A 17,851-nucleotide genomic window follows, 5' to 3' on the forward strand; every position below is an offset into this window, starting at 1 on the left:
AAAATGGTTTGCAAAAGTGCTAGCTAATAGGTTAAAAGGGTTGATGCCGGAATGGATACATCTAGATCAAGTTGGATTTGTCCCAGGTAGGGAGAGGAGGGATAATTGTTTAAGGACATTGCTTCTTCAAAAAGTGAGGAGAGAAAAATCACCGACAATTTTATTGTCGATTGATGCTGATAAGGCCTTTGACAGGGTAGATTGGGGGTTTATGATAAATACTCTACAGGTTTTAGGAATAGGAGTCAGGATGTTAAAGTGGATAAAGGATGTTAAAGTGGATAATAGTCCATCAGCAGCGGTTAAGGTAAATGGGTCCCTCTCAGTGGTTTTTAAGCTGTATAATGGTACCAGACAGGGATGTCTATTATCTCCACTGTTATTTGTTATATCCCTGGAACCTCTGTTGGTGACGGTAAGAAACAGTGTAGATATCAGAAGAATTAAGATAGAAGAGACAGATCACAAGGTAGTGGCATACGCAGATGATATGCTGTTCTATATAGTGAACCCTGGACTAACGTTACCTAATTTAATGAGTTTATTAAAACAATATGGAGAGCTTTCAAATCTGAAGATAAACCCCTTCAAGCCAATAATCTTGAATATTACCATCTCTAAGAAAGAGAGGCAGGCCCTACAAAATTATTTTCTATTCACATTGAGGGAGAAGGACTTGGGTTACTTGGGAATAAAACTAACCCCTTCTATAAATAACATATATCAGGTAAATTATATTCCATTCATAAATTAAATAAAGAACGAGCTGAGAAGACTCTCAAGGGGTAGGATCTCCTGGTAAAAATTTTTATATAAAATTCTATATGCTTCCAGTCCACATTCCAAGATCCTTTTTTAGGATAATAAAAAAACTAATAGTTAAATATATATGGGCTAACAAGAAACCGATAATTAGTTATGAAGTTTTGTGTAATATTAATGAGAGAGGGGGATTGAATTTGGCCAATATTAGGAATTATTATATCACAGTGATACTGTCACGAGTGGTAGATTGGACATTTAATTTACAGGGGGGGGGGGGGGAGTTGGGTTAAAATAGAGGGAATTTTAAGTAAAGCATGACTAGAGAAGGTTATTTGAGTTCCACGAAAGTTTCGTATTTTAGATGAGATTAGTAGCACTTTGACACAGGAGGTGTTAAAATTATGGGATGGAATGCACGAATGGGTTGGCAGTATAATTCATTATTGATTTCCCTAGTGGGCACAGAGTTTTTCCCACCAGGGAAAGACAACATCTCCGGTAAATGGTTTAACCACTTCCCGACCGGCCGTTGTATATAAACGGCCGGAGGGTGGCACTGCAGGGTCGGGTGGCCGTCTATAAACGGCCTCCCCGCACCCTGCTTGTGCGCGCTCCCTGGGAGCGCGCAGCACCGCGATCCGGTGCCCGCTGTGTCCTCCGGACACAGTGAAACACCGATCGTCGGACGGGACCTCTGTACGAGGTCCCGATCATGTGATCACTGATTGGCCAATCAGTGATCACATGCAAAGTAGTAAGCAAGATGTCACTTCTGACATCATTGCTTACTATGTGTGAAATCTGTGAATGATCACAGAGGTCACATGGTACAAGGCTATTCACAAAAGCCTTGTACCATGTGACAAGCTATGACCAATCACAGCTCACTCAGTTCTTTTCAATGAGTGCAAGAATGCACACAGAGAGAAAGAGAAATGATTGCTTTTATATCCTATATGGGTGTAAAAGCAATCAGTGTAAAAAAAAAAAAAAAAAATCTTCATCACCCCTCACAAGTAGTACAGTGTCACCATGGTGACACTGTACTGCTAGGGTGACAGTATGTAAAAAAATAAAAATAAAAATAAAAAATAATAAAAAAATAAAATAAAAATGTAAAAAAAAATGTTTAAAAATAATAATTTTTGCTTATAAACTAATTTGGATTTTTTTTTTTTTTACTAAAAAGATAACGGAATAAATTTTGGCTAAGATTTATGATGAAATATTATTTATTTGCAAAATTTTATAAAAAAAACACTTTTTTTTCAAATTTTTTGGACATTTCATTTACATAGCAAAAAAAATACAAATCCCAGTGGTGAATAAATACCACCAAAATAAAGCTTTATCTATCTCAAAAAAATGGTAAAAAATTCATTTGGGTACAGTGTTGCATGACCGCGCAATTGTCATTCAAAGTGTGATAGCGCTAAAATCTGAAAATTGCCCTGGTCAGGAAGGGGGTAAAAGTGTCCGGTCTGGAAGTGGTTAAGGACAGGGACACCTGGTTTAAGAGACATAGAAGTTAAGGGGAAGTTGTGCACTTTTCAAGATTTAAAAAGTAAAGAAGAGTTATTTGTAGTGTTAGATGCTAGATGTTACTATCAATTAAGACATTTTGGGGTTTATTTACTAAAGCTGGAGAGTCCAAAATAAGACTCCCTTCTGCATAGAAACCAATCAGCTTCTAACCTCAGCTTGTTCAATGAAGCTTTGGCAATGAAACCTGGAAGCGGATTGGTTTCTATGCAGAAGGGAGTCTGATTTTGGACTCTCCAGCTTTAGTAAATAAACCCCTTTGTTTCAGAGTTGCCTCAGATGCCAGAGGACATGCTCCCATTTGAAAAAATGTTGGGTGCGGATACAGCTCCAAAACATGTCACCTCTAGAATATATAAGCTTCTTATTGAATTGAAGAAGTATCACCACTATGCTGGAGAGGATGTGGATTTAAAAGGGAACAATGGCACATATCTGGTGTGATTGTCCAAAAATACAGGATTTTAGTCAAGATATAATACAACTAATACAAGGGATTTTGGGGAATAATATATAGAAAGATCCGTGAGTGTGCTTATTTTCTAAGTCATCAGTGAAACAGTATAAAAACAGTGTATTATATCATCCGATTAGTGCGGCCAAAGGACTCATTCCCAAATTCTGCCAGAGACAGGAACCCCCAAAAATGAGGGACTGGATAGATTGGGTCGAATATATAAATAAGATGGATGAGCTGTACCACATAGATGAAGACAAAATTAAAAAGTTTAGAAAGGAATGGGGTAGATGGTACAATTGAGACATCTGAGAAATATTTGGAAATAGTGGAGTTCTAGTGGCCTGAGGTAGGAGAGTTGAATGGAACAGAAAAAAAATTAAATGGAAAGAAGAGGAAGAGTAGGAAGAGACGATTAGACAGAAGTAAAATAGATGTAGACTGGAATGATGGAAAGAAACAGGAAGATGTATATGGACTGGGGTTAGTTGTGGAGTGGGTGGGGAGAAGGAAGTGGGAGATGTAGGTGAAATGTTTATGTTTTTTGTGAATATGCGATATTTTCGAGTTTTACTATGTTTTTCCTCTGTAACAAAAAATTTAATAAAAGATTTAATAATTAAAAAAACAAATAAGGCAGAGTACACCAGGTGCCGGGCAGAGGCACTATATTGAGTTTTTCTATGTACTTATGCTACAAAAAAAATATAATTACATTTTACACTATGAGATTCCCTTTCCTGTTCTTTTTGTGATATATTTACTCCAAGACTGCAGGACCTGGAGATAATCAGCTTCATTGGGAAATGCCCCACAAGCGCTGTAGACCACTCTACAAATAGATGGTCATCTATTTGGGGCTTCAATTAATGGCAATCATGCTGTGAACACTGTGACGATGTGATGTTTGATTTATAGATGTAAGAATTATGTTTTGAATTTTTTGAAAGTACATAGAGGACATGCACATATGATATGTATAATCTAGATGCACAGTCCAAACATATATAAAATATATAGTTGCCTAAAGCAACCATTCAGCACTCATCTTTCACGGTTTTGACTTCTATAAATTGAAGAAAGGTGAAACCTGAATGATCATTGTGGTTCTCACACCATTGTTCTTTGTACTACATTATGAAATATACCCAGCACTCTGCAGAAACCATGGTGTTTTCCAGTGTCATGTTCCCAATGCTGTAAAATTTTAGTGCCAATACTTCAGGCTACCTATAAGGGAAAGTGTATTTATGTAAATCATAAAGTAGGAGGTTTCCGCAAAGCTGGCAATAGACAGTTTTGGAGGTTTTTTTTATTGTTCATCCAGCATGTTGAACGAAAAAAAGAACAGGTTTCTCCATCCACACAAAGTGGATGAAGGATTCTGCCCTGCCAGGACATTGTATTCCGGAAGTGGGACCCACTGCCGTCAGAATACACTGATCTTTGGCTGCAGTCACTCATCAAAAAAAAAAAAAAAAAAAAAAAAAATATATATATATATATATATATATATATACACACACACACATACAGTTGCAAGAAAAAGTATGTGAACCCCTTGGGATTACGTGGAGTTTTGCATGAATTGGGCATAAAATGTGCTCTGAACGTCATCTAAGTCACAACAATAGAAGAACACAGTCTGCTGAACATAATACTACACAAACATTAGATGTTGCCATGGTTTAATTGCACATAACATGTAAACATTCACAGTGCAGGGAGGAAAAAGTATGTGAACCCCTAGCTTAATGACTTCTCCCAGAGCTATTTAGAGCCAGGAGTGAGCCAACTTTGACTCCAATCAGTGTGATTATATTGGATGTGTTGCTGACAGCTGTCCTGCCCTTAATAAACACACACCTGCTTTGGGTTTACTGGTTTCAAGAAGTACTGTCTGATGTGAGCCATGCCTCGCAGAAAAGAGCTCTCAGAAGACCTACGATCAATAATTGTTGACTTGCATGAAGCTGGAAAGGGTTACAAAAGTATCTCCAAAAGCCTTGATGTTCATGTGTCCACAGTAAGACAGACTGTCTACAAATGGAGAAAGTTTAGCACTGTTGCTACTCTCCCTAGGTGTGGTCGTCCTGTAAAAATGACTGCAAGAGCACAGCGCAGAATGCTGCATGAGGTAAAGAAGAATCCCAGAGTGTCAGCTAAAGACCTACAGAAATCTCTGGCACATGCTAACATTTTTGTTGACACATCTACAATAAGGAAAACATTAAACAAGAATGGAGTACATGGGAGGACACCACGGAGGAAGCCATTGCTGTCCAAAAGGAATATTATAGCACGTTTGAAGTTTGCAAAAGAGCACCTGGATGTTCCACAGCACTACTGGCAAAATACACTGTGGACAGATGAAACCAAGATTGAGTTGTTTGGGAAGAACACACAACACTATGTGTGGAGAAAAAAAGGCACAGCACACCAACATCAAAACCTCATCCCCGCTGTAAAACATGGCGGAGGGAGCATCATGGTTTGGGGCTGCTTTGCTGCCTCAGGGCCTGGACAGATTGTTGTCATTGATGGGAAAATGAATTCCAGAGTTTATCAAGACATTTTGCAGGAAAACGTACGACCATCTGTCTGCCAACTGAAGCTCCGTAGAGGATGGGTGATGCAACAGGACAATGACCCAAAGCATACAAGTAATTCAACAAAACAATGGCTGCAACAGCACAAAATACGCCTTCTGGAGTGGCCCAGTCAGAGTCCTGACCTCAACCCGATTGAAATGCTGTGGCATGACCTTAAGAGAGCGATTCACACCAGACATCCCAAGAATATTGCCACACTGAAACAGTTTTGTGAAGAGGAGTGGTCCAAAATGACTCCAGATCGTTGTGCAGGTCTGATCTGCAACTACAGGAAACGTTTGGTTGAGGTTATTGCTGCCAAAGGAGGGTCAAACTGTTATTAAGTCCAAAGGTTCACATACTTTTTCCTCCCTGCACTGTGAATGTTTACATATTATGTGCAATTAAACCATGGCAACATCTAATGTTTGTGTAGTATTATGTTCAGCAGACTGTGTTCTTCTATGGTTGTGACTTAGATGACGTTCAGAGCACATTTTATGCCCAATTCATGCAAAACTCCACGTAATCTCAAGGGGTTCACATACTTTTTCTTGCAACTGTATACATACACATACACACACTGTATATATATTAATTATATTTTTTTTTATATTGTGGTGGTATTGCACATTTTGGAGACTACTGCATTAGTTTCAGTGTTTGGTTTGTATTAATCGCATTATGTAGTAACAAAGAAATTGCACATCCATAAGCGCATGAGCATTATTTTCTATCAATTTTGAGGCAACAATAACTACCACTTTTCCTTATGAAGCCCAACCTTTGGCCCTTAAGGGGAAGCTGCTGTTCAGATTGGGCTTCGAGAAAAAACTGCACACATTGCTGGAGTATTTCTGTCTTCCTTGCAGCACTTGAAGTGTGTGTGTGTGTGTGTGTGTGTAGGAAGACTAATATGTTGCAGCATACACTAAGCACTACCCTCTAATTCTAGAGCTGCAAGGGTGGCTGAGGAGCATAGGTTTTGAGAGAGAAGCAGCCCTGGCCCATAGGAAGAGAGGAACCACAAACCCCTAGGGGAGAGAGGGGCGTAGGAGCTGTGCTGGCAAAGGAAAAGAGAAGAAACCCACACTCGGGGGGGATAGGTGTGACACCACAAGACAGGTAAGTAAGCACAGGAGTATATTGTAAAGAGGGTGCACAGGCTTTGGCTGTCTGGGGACACTTCGATGCTGTGCTGCTGAGAGAACATGTGCTGTTGTTGCTGTAGCCTATGTGTCAAGAGCTGGCTATGCTAATCTGGACTGAACTGCTGTGAGCTGGAAGCTAGTATGTAGGGCTGCTCAGAGAATTTGACAGCCAGGGTGACCTGTGCTGGGCTGCCTGTGTGAAGACTTGGCTTCTGAGGGCACTTGCTGGGGACCAACATGCCATGACATGAGGTGGTGGCTGATTCAGGCCAATGGACCACCTGCTACTGCTGATGGACCCCAGCTCAAGAGGGGAATACTTTAACTGTCCCTTATGTCCCATGGACATGGCAACCAACTACTATGATGAGATTCCTCTTGGCCACTGACTTTTCCTGTTTGTCCATTCTGTATGATAGGGTTGCCCTTTTTTTCTAGTACTTTATTATAAGAGATCCGTTCCTTGTTTAGGATTACAAAAGTACTTTACTATAGAGGCACTTAACCAAGTGTTTTAACACGGTTACATGATAGTTCATGTTTTTGTTTTTTTTCCGAGACGGGCAAAGAGAGATCACACAAACACTTGCAGGAAACATAAAATTGTATATAACATTTAATTAAGTAATGACAGAGAGAGGTGTCAAAAGGTAATAATATTGGAAAAACGTAAAACAAACTATAGATGCCAAGAAGACCCTGCCCGTTTTCCAATGGCTTGGCAGATGATCAAACCAGATAAGTGTATGCCGCAGTCCTGGTAAGAGACTAATTTATTCCAGTTTTGGCTGTGGTACATTGCTCAGCATAAATGAGTACACCCCAACAGATTTGTCAGAAAACCTTTCAGAATCAACATTTTCTATGGGACAATATGCTACAAAATACTCCCACAAATGTGGGCCATTGAGTGCAAACAAGATTTTTTAATTTGCACACACATAAAAGTATTTATCCTAACAAATTCATTCAAGACCATGTTTCAAAAATGAATACACCCCAAAGAAAGTCTTAGGAGCAAAGCTAAATTTTGACAACAAAATCCTAATTAACAAGATTTCAACTACAGGTGAGTCTAATTCATTAAACAGGTGTCCAGCAGACAGTTGATCATAAAAGGATGTTACTTAAAGAAAACCCCTTCCCATTTCATGCTGTCAGCAATGGCACCACATGGAAGAGAAATGTAACAAGGCCTGAGAAGGAAGGGAAATGTAACAAGGCCTGAGAAAGACAGAACTGCAATCATCTCACAGAGATGTTCAGGCCATCCATGGAAGTTAACACCTTGACAGGAGCGTCTTCTGATGAGAAGGGTTGAAGGAAATCATCATGCAAGCTCACTGCAGTTAGCTAAAGAAGTAGAAAGCCAAACTGGAGTGATTGATCCCTGTGACACTGCAGAGAAGCAGCATGTATGGGTGTCTTCCACGAAGGAAGCCTCTCCTAAAGCCCATGCACAAAAAAGCTTGCCTAGAATTTGCCAGAGCCTATGCTGAAAAGAAGAAGACTACTAAGACTCTGTACTCTGGAGTGATGAGACCAAGATACATTTTTTTGGAACTGATGGCTTCAAAACTGTATGGCGTCACAAAGGTGAAGATTATAAAGAAAAATGCATGGTGCCTACAGTAAAACATGGTAGAGGCAGTGTCCTTCTGTGGGGCTGCATGAGTGCTGCTGGTGTTGGGGAGCTGCATTTCATTGATGATGTCATGAATTCACAGATGTACTGATCTATATTGAAAGAGAAGATGCTACCATCACTCTGTGACCTTGGTCATCGTGCACTTTTCCAAAATGACAATGATCCAAAACCCATATCTAAGACCACTGTTGCATTTTTGAAGAACAGGTGACAGTGATTCAGTGGTCAAGTCTCCTGATCTGAACCCAATCGAACACCTATGGGGAATTCTGAAGAGTCAAGTTGAGCATCACTCTCTATCCAGCATCCAGGCTCTAAAAGAAGTTGATCTTGAACAATGGAAATAGATAGATGTTGCAATATGTCGCCAATTTGTTCATTCCATGCCTAGAAGACTTGGTGCTGTCCTTACAAATCATGGAGGTTATACAAAATACTAGATGTAGTAGTTGTTGTGAGGTGTATTAATTTTTACTTTGAGTAAAACTGAAGATTTTGTAATCTAAGTCAACCTTACTTTCATGTAATGAGCTAAACAAATGTTCTATAAAACGCAGTTTTGTCAAAATTTTGGAAATTGTTCTTGTGTTCATTGAAATATTGATTAAAATCTTACTTTTCAAAAGGGGTGTACTCAATTATGCTGAGCATTGTATATACAGGAATAATTGGTAGTAAGGTCATAACCACTGGTTATATAACCACCAATATTACCTTTTAAAGAAGACCGCACCCATGCCTTAAGGGACTTGGTTAGTTGGTCAGTTCAAAGTAATGTCATTCCTGTAGCATTGGATCATTAAAAGTAAAACTATTCCTATCAGGCTTGGGATGCATTCTTGTGTATCAGTTAGCCATAATAAGAAAAATTAAATTTCTCCTTCACGAGAACTACAGGTCCGAAGACTGACAGGACTAGCCAGTAGTGTAGTAAGGGACTTTGTTCTCCTCAGGTTGGCCAGTTAACAATTCCTTATGCATTTGTATCTTTGCCGATTTGTGTTTAGATTGTCTCATGGTTTTAGTACTTTGGGTACTGTATTTCTCTATTGTGTTACAAAAAAAATTGCTGAGTGGTCCTATTATTATTTAACCACTTCCTTCAGGGCTATTATTTTTTTAGGGCTTATGCACACTGCAGTGCAAATGAAAAGCCCAAAAATAAGCCTAACCACTTGCCTACCAGGCATTTTTACCCCCTTCCTGCCCAAGCCAACAGACAGTATTTCCTTAATCACTGTATATAAAAAAAAAAAAAAGGAAGCTGAATCCTTTCTTTTTTTTTCATATACAGTGGTTAAGGAAATACTGTCTATTCATTGGAAGCCCTGGGAGGTACGAGAAGTTCCATGTGACCCTGCCTCCTATTGTTCTGCTACATGTGCTATTGAGAGCTGGTTATGCTGCTGTGTGCCGCTGCCCTTTTGTAACTTATGAGAGTATTTGTCTTTTCTGCTTGACAACTCTGCTCAAAAACATGAGTTTGGGGGGGGGGGGGGGGGTTCTGCCTGTAAGCTCATAAAGCTATGAAATCCTGAAAATGCCTATAGTGTGTATAGACACATTGGCTAATATGGAGAGGAATTTCCAAGCAGAGAAAAATGAAAGCTTAGAAAAGCTCAAAAGCCTGTAGATGCAGCTTCTTTGAGCTGCAGTGTGCATGAGCCCTTAATAAAGCTCACAGTATTCCACAAAGTGTGATGGGGAGTCTTGGGTCAGTTCTGGGTGGGACATTGCTGGATCAGGACAAACAAACCCAATAAATTCAGCAGCTACTCCGAGGCTGGGCACTACCCTTTTAAAATTAAGATCATTCAAGTACAAAGTTGTTTTCAGTTTATTGTACCAGCCAGGTTAGCAGCCTTAGATACCACACTGGAATGTTTAAATATTTTACTGGATCTTGGTTAATATAAACTAAATATATAAGAGCGGTTTGCAGCCATAACAATAACATTTTATGCATCTGGCAACATTTAATGCAAATGAATACATAATTAGGCAACTGATTGTTATTGCATATACAGTGGAAAATTTCATGTAGCAATACATTTCCCCATTGGATAACTAGAAAATTAAAGTATAAATCCACAGTTAAGTATACTGAATCTAAATGATTAAAATACTTTATTTCTATAGCTGCCCATTTACTTGGAGTGCAACCCTGCACACATATAAATGTCTATTGAGATATGGGAATAGCTGTCTCTATCGTAAACCTTATAGGCAACTCTAGATCCATAACTGAAGCCTGAAGATACACTTTTGGAATAAATAGAAGACATGCTTTGAAACCGTTATAACCACTGTCCAGTTTTTGTTTTTTTTGATCATGGATTCACCTATATTTCTTAATTAAGTTCGTCACACATTTCTCAGCAAAAATTACACTCAGAAGGTCTTTTAAATGTGGTAATTCGGCATCGCCCCAAAAGCTTCACAGAAATCTTATCTCATACTTTTTACTAGCTGCAAATATTGTACATTCATTCATGGAAGTTCTTAACAGTTTAATAAAATCCAATCTCTCGGATTATGATCAACAAGAGGCTATCTAGTACTTTGACGTTTTGTTTGCCAAGTACAAATTATATAGTTCATGGTTTTATTTCTCCAGTCTAGCCAATGTCATGAGTAATATGGCACGGTAATAAAAAGTTCTATAAAAAAAAAAAATGTTTTAGCGCTTTGTTTTATTTTTGAAGCATGGCCTGTCCACATAACAGGTTACTGACCCAAATATTTCTATAACATTCTATAACATGGACTTTGACATAATCACTTTTTTCACCAGTCATGCACCAGGCCAGTTTAATGATGCTGGTGCACCCACTGTAGAATCCTTGTTATACATGTAGCACTACTCCAGTAGGAGCCGCAGGAATACTGTCCATGTCTACCCCAAAAGCTCAGGCATATAGACGCATTCACATGTCTCTTCAATGATCAGTCTAGGAATGTTGTTTTTATTTTTTAAGTTGGATAGGGTTGAGGGAATTAGGTGTGATTCTCCAAAAACTAAAACTACAGTCATGGCCAAAAATACTGTCACTTCTGCATTTCTGTCAGATAGTGCACCACTTGGTAAACAAAAAACTAAATCTGACACATTCCACGTAAAAAAACCCGGAAATTGGATTGGACAAAATTATTGGCACCATCAATTTAATATTTGGTAGCATGCCCCTTGGAAAAAGTTAACTGAAATCAATTGCTTCCTTTAACCAATGAGTTTCTTACACTTCACTACTGGAATTTTGGATCATTCTTCTTTCGCCAACTGCTCCAGGTCTTTCAGATTGGAAAACTTCCTTTTCCCAATTGCTGTTATGATATCTCTTCACAGGTGCTCTATGGGATTGAGATCTGGACTCATTGCTGGCCAGTTCAGTACTCTCCAGTGCTTTGTCTAAAACCATTTCTGGGTGCTTTTTGACGTGTGCTTTGGAACATTGTCCTGCTGTAAGACCCATGACCTCTGACGGAGACCCAACTTTCTGACACTGGGCCCTACATTGCACCCCATAATTCTTTGGTAGTCTTCACATTTCAGTGCCTGAAGCAGCAAAGCAACCCCAAAACATCAGTGAACCTACACCATGTTTGACTGTAGGGATTGTACGTTTTTTTTTAAAGGCCTTGTTGCTTTTTCTGAAAACAGTAGAATGATGGGCTTTTGTCAGGGATCGGGTGTTCTGCCGCGATGCGCCGGGCGGCGCATGCGCAGAACACCAACACGCTCTAGCCAGCGGGCAGCGGGACCTGGGCAATTGCGGCAGCAGCGATGGCCACGCATGCTCACTCGTGATCGCGGATACGCGCCGGGCACCAATTACAGCACAGGGTGCGCTATTTAAACGGGACAGAAGGTATGTGCAATTGCCGTTTGGTCTTATTGTCCTGTTCCTGTGATCTAATTTGTGAAGCTTCCTGTTGCCGACCTCTGCTTGATCCTGACCATGCTGATTGTCTCCTGTTTGACCCCTGGCTTGACCTGACCACTCTTCTGCCTGATCCTCTGGTACATCGCTGCCGGTTAGCTGCTGAACCCGGCTCGTGACTCTGACCATTCTCTGCCTGCTCCTCTGGTACCTCGCTGCCCGCACGTTGCTGACCCGACCTGCCTGACTATGCCTTACATTACTCTGACTGTCCATCCATCCATTCCGCATGGATCAGTCCCTGCTGCCAGGCCTTCCAGCCTCTTCACGTCAGGCTCTATTTCCCGCACACCTCTGTCGGTACTCTCTACCGCTGCCGGACGTACTCAGGGGTCGCAACCTGGTCTCAGCCTGCTCCAGGTCCATCCCCACCATCAGGGGCCCTGGTGAATAAGCAGATTGGGACTTAGACCCCGCGCCCTGAGGAACCCCGTGCTGTGGGTTGCTAGAGATACCGCCAGGTGGTTTCTGACAGCTTTACCAAAAAGCTGTAATTTGTTTTGTCTGTCCACAGCACATTCTCCCAAAAGGATTTGTGCTTCCTCAGGTAAGTTTTGTCCAACTCCAATCTGGCTTTTTTATTTTTCTGTGTCAGCAGTGGGGTTTTCCTGGGTCTCCTACCATAGCCTCCCTTTTCATTCAGATTGCTACGTATAGTGCAGCTGACACAGTTGTACCCTGAGCCTGAAGGTCAGCTTGAATTTGTCTGGAAGTTGATTGAGGTACTTTATCCACCTTTCAAACAATCCTTTGTTGCAATCTTTGATCAAGCTTTTGTTTTTTGGTCCACGTCCAGGGACGTGCAGTGCCTTGGGCGGTAAACTTCGTGACGATGGTGCGCACAATGGATATGAACATCTGTTAATTGATACAGGTGAGTTTACTTACAAGTTACAGGAGCATCACAAACTTGGAATGCAATTATTTCTTAAAATGTTGAGAATTTTGTCCAGTTCATTTTTGGGGTTTTGCAAGGAATATGTCAGATTTGGCTTTTTGTTTCTCCAATTTCAAACAAAAGAAATAAACATTAGAATACTTAAACATTTGTAATTGCAACAATTTGTTGGGCAATGTGGTACATTATCTGACAGCAATGCAGGGGTGTCAATATTTTTGGTCATGACTGTATGTATAGTTGAAAACTAAGTATTCTTTCAGATAGGCTAGGTCTATGCTTGAAACAAACAGACTTCAGCTTTAGGCAGCAGTAGTAGTAATGTAAGGGAAACTGAATTCCTAGCACCAGAAAACCAGTATAGGCTCATGGTCATATTCCTATGCATTGCTCACATACTCATACTTCTGAGCGAAGAAGCAATAGACATGCTGTTCCAGTTCATCGCGCACACATTTGTGGGTGCATGTGCGCATGCAAGCATGCATTCCAACTAGCATGCACACTTGGCACACAATGGCCTATTTAAACTGGTCTATCATTATGAGCAGTTGCTGAATAGTCTTCAGCTTGTTCCTGTGACCTGATCCACTATACTTGCTTACCTGTGTATGATCCGGCTTACCCTTGGACTTCACTTCTGCTCCTGCTTAAACTCTTTTCACCTGATTACTCTGACCTTGGTCTGTTTACTGGACTTGCCTTTGCCTGCTGTTTCTGTACCCCTTTCCCCGGCTGTTACTGACCTTGGCCTGTCTCCTGGAGTTGCTCTGTCTCCCGATTCGGTCCCTCACTGCCTGGTCGTTGCTGAGTGCTGTATGCTGCCTGTCTCCTGGTCCTGATTTCATCTTCTGCTCTGGTGCCAAGCTGCTTCTGCATCCCATTCCTAGGACTGTGACTACCTGCTCTACCCTCACACGCTCTGTCTCCACCTTCAGGAGTATTGTGCAGGAGGTGAAAGAGAGGCCTCCATAACATTCCAGTTTTCAACAGGTATGTGATAAGTAACTAGAGCAGAGTCCTTTTAGGTAGGAGATTAAGTAGACAAAACTCATCGGAACACCAGCCAGTGTCCCCTTTAGCTAGACCCACAGCTGACCCCCCTAGCACCAGAGGGGGGATTAAGAAGCACGCAGTCTCTAAGATCCTTTAGGGGTGTCTATACTCAAAGTATACCCTTTCCAGCAGACTTTGCAATAAATAGGGATATTTAGTTCACATATATTGCAATACATATTTAAGCTGGCCAACTGTGTCAAAGTAATCCCTCTATGGCCAGTCCTACTCTGCTCTGCCTACGCAAATGCTACTGTGGACACAATGCAAACATAGGGGAAAAGACAAAGTGGGGGAGAGCTACCAGGTTTAGGTCTGGCTACTGACCCAACAATACAAAAAACAAGATATACCTGTGCTCAAATCCATACAGCTAGTACATGCATTTATCCATCAGGTGCTAAAGGGGTGCAACCACATATTAACAGTAGAGATTCTGAAGGGCCCTCTGCACACTGCTATATACCCTTTCAAGCAGACTTTGTAATAAATAGGGATATTTAGTTCACACATATTGCAATACATACTTAAACTGGCCAACTGTGTCAAAGTAATCCCTCTATGGCCAGTCCTACTCTGCTCTGCCTACGCAAATGCTACTGTGAACACAATGCTAACATATACAGTGGGGATCGAAAGTTTGGGCACCCCAGCTAAAAATTTGTATTAATGTGCATAAAGAAGCCAAGGAAAGATGGAAAAATCTCCAAAAGGCATCAAATTACAGATTAGACATTCTTATAATATGTCAACAAAAGTTAGATTTTATTTCCATCATTTACACTTTCAAAATAACAGAAAACAAAAAAATGGTGTCTGCAAAAGTTTGGGCACCCTGCAGAGTTAATATCTTGTACTGCCCCCTTTGGCAAGTGTCACAGCTTGTAAACACTTTTTGTAGCCAGCCAAGAGTCTTTGAATTCTTGTTTGAGGTATCTTTGCCCATTCTTCCTTACAAAAGTCTTCCAGTTCTTTGAGATTTCTGGGCTGTCTGTCACGCACTGCTCTTTTAAGGTCTATCCATAGATTTTCAATTATGTTGAGGTCAGGAGATTGTGAAGGCCATGGCAAAACCTTCAGTTTACGCCTCTTGATGTAATCCCCCATGGATTTCGAGGTGTGTTTAGGATCATTATCCATTTGTAGAAGCCATCCTCTCTTTAACTTCAGCTTTTTCACAGATGGCATCAAGTTACCATCCAAAATTTGCTGAAATTTTATTGAATCCATTTTTCCTTCTACTCGTGAGATGTTCCCTGTGCCACTGGCTGCAACACAACCCCAAAGCATGATTGATCCAACCCCATGCTTAACAGTTGGACAGAGGTTCTTTTCATTAAATTCTGTGCCCCTTCTTCTCCAAACGTACCTTTGCTCATTCCGGCCAAAAAGTTCAATTTTAACCTCATCGGTCCACAGAACTTGTTTCCAAAATGCATCAGGCTTGTCTATATGTTCATTTGCAAAGTTCAAACAATGATTTTTGTGGTGAGGACATAGAAGAGGTTTTCTTCTGATGACTCTTCCATCAAGACCATATTTGTACAAGTATCTCTCTATAGTGGAATAGTGTACCACAACTCCAGTGTCTGCCAGATCTTTCTGGAGGGATCGTGCAGTCAAAAGTGGGTTTTGAATTGTTTTTCTCACAATCCTGCGAGCTGTTCTGTCTGATATTTTTCTTGGTCTTCCAGATGTTGCTTTAACTTCCACTGTTCCTGATGACTGCCATTTCTTAATTACATTCCGAACAGAGGATATTGACATCTGAAAACGCTTTGCTATCTTCTTATAGCCTTCTCCAGCTTTGTGAGCGTCAACTATTTTCAGTTTCAGTTTTCTAGACAACTGCTTAGAAGAACCCATGGTGCTGATTGTTGGGGCAAGGTCAGATGAGTCTGGGCATTTAAAACCTTTGAGAATGACATCACCTGGTCTTCCCAGACGATGATTGAGAACAATCCATGACACTGGCAGGTCTCAGCTTGGCAAAGGGGGCAGTGCATGCTATAAATTCTGCAGGGTGCCCAAACTTTTGCAGACGCCATTTTTTTTGTTTTCTGTTATTTTGAACGTGTAAACGATGGAAATAAAATCTAACTTTTGTTGACATATTATAAGAATGTCTAATCTGTAATTTGATGCCTTTTGGAGGTTTTTCCATCTTTCCTTGGCTTCTTTATGCACATTAATACAAATTTTTAGCTGGGGTGCCCAAACGTTCGATCCCCACTGTATCTTGTTTGTTGTATTGTTGGATCAGTAGCCAGACCTGAACCTGGTAGCTCTCCCCCACTTTGTCTTTTCCCCTATGTTAGCATTGTGTTCACAGTAGCATTTGCGTAGGCAGAGCAGAGTAGGACTAGCCATAGAGGGATTACTTTGACACAGTTGTATCAGTGGGAGGAATAGTGCCCCCTCATTGGTGTCACTGACACCAATGAGGGGGCACTATTCCTCCCACTGACACCAATGAGGGGACACTATTCCTCCACTGACACGAATGATGGGGCACTATTCCTCCCACACTGACACCAATGATGGGGCACTACCTCCAATGACACCAATGATGGGGCACTATTCCTCCCACACTGACACCAATGATGGGGCACTATTCCTCCCACACTAACACCAACGATGGGGCACTATTCCTCCCACACTGACACTAATGATGGGGCACCATCATTGGTGTCAGTGGGAGGAATAGTGCCCCACTGTTGTCAGTGGGAGGAATAGTGCCCCACTGTTGGTGTCAGTGGGAGGAATAGTGCCCCAATGTTGGTGTAAGTGGGAGGAATAGTGCCCCAACGTTGGTGTCAATGGGTGGAATAGTGCCCCAATGTTGGTGCCAGTGGGAGGAATAGCGGCCCATAGTTGTCAGTGGGTGGAGCTCTAATAGGAAGAGGTGAAACCTAAAGAGGAAGGGGTGGAGTTTACAGATAAAGGGGTGGATCTTGAACAGGAAGGGGTGGGGCAAATGTAGATGCGGGGGAGGAGGTGCCAGACTTTAGTCTTCCCTAGGGCAGCACAAAACCAAAATACACCACTGTGCCTATGAAACATGGTCAACACAATCACATGTTATCCCTATCAGAATCTGACTGGGTGAAAATGCAGGAGCACATTTGAAAGACAGGGACAGAGCGTTGTCACCATATAACAAAGTGCCTGAATAAGGACGTTCAGATGGGATAACCAGGGATTATATTAAATATTTGAAATGTGTTGAGTATCCTAGTCCACCAGAGAAACATGGCAGTCAAGGACTTCATGGTTGTGCAGTATTAATTGGTTCTGGGAGTATCACTCAAAGGTATCATGTTGTACTATGGAGCTCAGGAATTGTTTGACACGATTTACTGTGAATATTTTGATATTGGATTTTAATTAATGATTTTAGAAAATCGTAAAAAAGTGTAAAAAGGGTTATATACATAAATAAAATGTCTGATTTTTGGTTGCCCCTAAAATCCCAGTAGAAGATACTAATTGTACAGTGGGGCAAAAATGTATTTAGTCAGCCACCAATTGTGCAAGTACTCCCACTTAAAAAGATGAGAGAGGCCTGTAATTTGCATCATAGGTAGACCTCAACTATGAGAGACAAAATGAGAAAAAAAATCCAGACAATCACATTGGCTGATTTGGAAATAATTTATTTGCAAATTATGGTGGAATATAAGTATTTGGTCAATATCAAAAGTTCATCTCAATACTTTGTTATATATTCTTGTTTTTGGAATGTTATAATTTAGCGGCCCCTTCCTTTCCTGAATGAACATGAGTGATAAGTACCGATCAT

Source organism: Staurois parvus, unplaced genomic scaffold (assembly GCF_062004578.1).
Source record: "Staurois parvus isolate SC_StPar_1 unplaced genomic scaffold, SC_StPar_1.0 ptg000177l, whole genome shotgun sequence".
NCBI lineage: Eukaryota > Metazoa > Chordata > Amphibia > Anura > Ranidae > Staurois > Staurois parvus.